The sequence below is a fragment of the Trematomus bernacchii genome, unplaced genomic scaffold (genome assembly GCF_902827165.1).
Source record: "Trematomus bernacchii unplaced genomic scaffold, fTreBer1.1, whole genome shotgun sequence".
Classification (NCBI taxonomy): domain Eukaryota; kingdom Metazoa; phylum Chordata; class Actinopteri; order Perciformes; family Nototheniidae; genus Trematomus; species Trematomus bernacchii.
Window position 1 is genome coordinate 5,204,698 of NW_022988050.1, and position 4,012 is coordinate 5,208,709.

Below are 4,012 nucleotides of genomic sequence, written 5' to 3' on the forward strand. Positions count from 1 at the left end.
AAATTTAAATATTACAATAACAGAGTTAAAATAGATACGTGTACAGGATCATTTACCAGTAAATGCAGTTTCAGGCAACTGTCCATTAGGTACACCAGCTGGAACACCATAGCCTGTAAAGAACAATCTGTTGATAAACAAATTCCTGAATCCTGCAAAAAACTAAATATTCTAAACACATGATTTGCAATTCTCAACAGTGCCATGGCATACAACTATATTTTTTCAAGTATTTTTCATGTAGATTAAGATCGAGAGGACAATTTGGCCTTAGTGTTTTATATTTCCGTGCTGCCCTTTCAGCAGATCAGCAAAGGCCTGCCGATACATCGTTTTCATGAAGAGGTTTGGAGCAGCTTTTTCTTTTTTGGAATGGAAATTGCATAATGAAAAATAAAAACCAACTGTCCAATCACCGCTTGGGGACCGCACGTTATTTTTTTGTACAAAAGAAATGAAATGATTGTCCTTCTAACATATTAATTATATCCATTGTATGTAGGCATTTTAAGTCTTCCATATGTAATAGCAGTAAACTACTCCTTAATGTATACAATGTGTGTATTTTAACAAGTTTTCACCATTGGGTTTAGCTCCATAGCCTTTGGTAGCTCCGGCACCTGCTCCATAACCTAGGGACAAAACACAACATTACATGAGTATTCCATCCCACTGAAACAGAAAAAAAGTATTCTACATGAGAAACTTTTGTAACACTAAATGAAATCTGGTACCATTGGGTTGTGCCCCATAGCCTTTGTTAGCACCAGCTCGAGCTCCAGCTCCGTAACCTTGGGTCCAACATAACGTAAAGTTAATATAAGATCCCACTGAGAAACAATAACATTATTCTACACGAGAGACAGGAAAGTTACCATTGGGTTTAGCACCATATCCTTTGTTAGCTCCAGCTTCGGGTCCAGCTCCGACTCCTGGTCCAGCTCCAGCTCCGTAACCTTTAGTTAACATAGCAATACGTAAATATAAGATCCCACTGAGAAAGAATAACGTTATTCTACACGAGAGACAGGAGAGTTACCATTGGGTTTAGCTCCATATCCTTTGTTAGCTCCAGCTTCGGGTCCAGCTCCGACTCCTGGTCCAGCTCCAGCTCCGTAACCTTTAGTTAACATAGCAATACGTAAATATAAGATCCCACTGAGAAAGAATAACGTTATTCTACACGAGAGACAGGAGAGTTACCATTGGGTTTAGCTCCATATCCTTTGTTAGCTCCAGCTTCGGGTCCAGCTCCGACTCCTGGTCCAGCTCCAGCTCCGTAACCTTTAGTTAACATAGCAATACGTAAATATAAGATCCCACTGAGAAAGAATAACGTTATTCTACATGAGAGACAGGAGAGTTACCATTGGGTTTAGCTCCATATCCTTTGTTAGCTCCAGCTTCGGGTCCAGCTCCGACTCCTGGTCCGGCTCCAGCTCCGTAACCTTGGGTCAAACATGAAATAAATCACTTAGATAAAATACGATGATTCTACATGAGGAACAGTTAAACCACTTCATAAATATGATCAGTTACCATTGGGTTGAGCCCCATAGCCTTTGTTAGCACCAGCTCCAGCTCCGTAACCTGAGATCAAACATAAGAGAACATTAATATTCCATCCCACTGGAACAGAAGAAAGATTATTCTTCATGAGAAACATTTATAACAATAAATGAATTCTTGTACCATTGGGTTTAGCTCCATAGCCTTTGTTAGCTCCGGGTTCGGGTCCAACTCCGGCCCCAGGTCCGACTCCTGCTCCAGTTCCATAACCTTGGGTTAAACATAACATTCCATAAATATAACATCTCACTTAAATAAAAGAATGTTATTCTAAATAAGGAACATTTAAAACACTTTAACAATAAAAACAATCAATTACCGTTGGGTTGAGCTCCATAGCCTTTGTTAGCACCTGCTCCAGCTCCAGCTCCAGCTCCGTAACCTTGGGTCAAACATAGCATTGTGTAAATAAAAGATCCCACTGAGAAACAATAATGTTTTTCTACACGAGAGACAGGAGAGTTACCATTGGGTTTAGCTCCATAGCCTTTGTTAGCTCCAGCTCCAGCCCCGGGTCTGACTCCAGCCCCGGGTCTGACTCCCGCTCCGGCACCAGTTCCGTAACCTTGGGTCAAACATAACATTACCTAAACATAAGATCCCTCGATGAAAGAATAACATTATTTTACATGTGAAACATTTACAATATCTTTACAATAAATACAATCATATACCATTGGGTTTAGCACCATATCCTTTGTTAGCTCCAGCTTCGGGTCCAGCTCCGACTCCTGGTCCAGCTCCAGCTCCGTAACCTTTAGTTAACATAGCATTACGTAAATATAAGATCCCACTGAGAAAGAATAACGTTATTCTACACGAGAGACAGGAGAGTTACCATTGGGTTTAGCACCATATCCTTTGTTAGCTCCAGCTCCGGCTGCAGGTCCAGCTCCGGCTGCAGGTCCGGCTCCGGCTGCAGGTCCGGCTCCGGCTCCATAACCTTGGGTCAAGCATAACATTAGATAACTTTACGATCCCACTGACATTTTTTTTTATTGTACATGTGATACATTTACTCCTTAACAATAACTACGATGAGTTACCATTGGGTTTAGCTCCATATCCTTTGTTAGCTCGAGCTCCAGCCCCGGGTCCGGGTCCGGGTCCGGGTCCGACTCCCGCTCCAGCTCCAGCTCCATAACCTTAGGTCAAACATGACATTACCTAAATATAAGATCCCACTATGAAAGAATAACATTATTTTACATGTGAAACATTTACAAGATCTTTACAATAAATACAATCGTATACCATTGGGTTTAGCTCCATAGCCTTTGTTAGCTCCAGCTCCAGCCCCGGGTCCGACTCCCGCTCCGGCTCCAGCTCCATAACCTTAGGTCAAACATGACATTACCTAAATATAAGATCCCTCTATGAAAGAATAACATTATTTTACATGTGAAACATTTACAAGATCTTTACAATAAATTCAATCGTATACCATTGGGTTTAGCTCCATATCCTTTGTTAGCTCCAGCTCCAGCCCCGGGTCCGGGTCCGACTCCCGCTCCGGCTCCAGCTCCAGCTCCATAACCTTGGGTCAAACATGACATTACCTAAATATAAGATCCCACTATGAAAGAATAACATTATTTTACATGTGAAACATTTACAAGATCTTTACAATAAATACAATCGTATACCATTGGGTTTAGCTCCATATCCTTTGTTAGCTCCAGCTCCAGCCCCGGGTCCGACTCCTGCTCCGGCACCAGTTCCGTAACCTTGGGTCAAACATGACATTAGATAACTTTATGATCCCAGTGAAAAACATATTCTATTGTACATGTGAAATATTTACACCTCCTTAACAATAAATACGATGAGTTACCATTGGGTTTAGCTCCATAGCCTTTGTTAGCTCCAGCTCCTGCTCCAGCTCCAGCTGCGGGTCCGGCTCCATAACCTTGGGTCAAACATAACATTTCATGAGTATTCAATCCCACTGAAAATGCAAAAAGCTATTCCACATTAGAAACATTCATAACACCAAATACAATCAGTTACCATTGGGTTTAGCTCCATAGCCTTTGTTGGCACCAGCTCCAGCTCCAGCTCCATAACCTTGGGTCATACAAACATTACATAAATATGCCATCCCACTGAAAAATACAACATTATTGTATATGAGGAACATTTACAACACTTGAACTATAAATACGATCATTTACCATTGGGTCTAGCTCCATATCCATTGGGAACTGCTCCATTTCCATAACCTATGATTAAACAAATAATTACAAAAACCATCTATAATCATATCTAACTTGTTATATTAACGTGAACGTTTATGATACCTTGCTGGGGTCTCATTGCAGCTCCTCTGTTAGCTCCATATCCTGAAACACATTCAAGACAGCATTCGATTTAATATTCTTGAATAGATTTATAAAAAGTATTTGATATCATAAATACATTTAGAAAAGAAGTGACAGTCTTA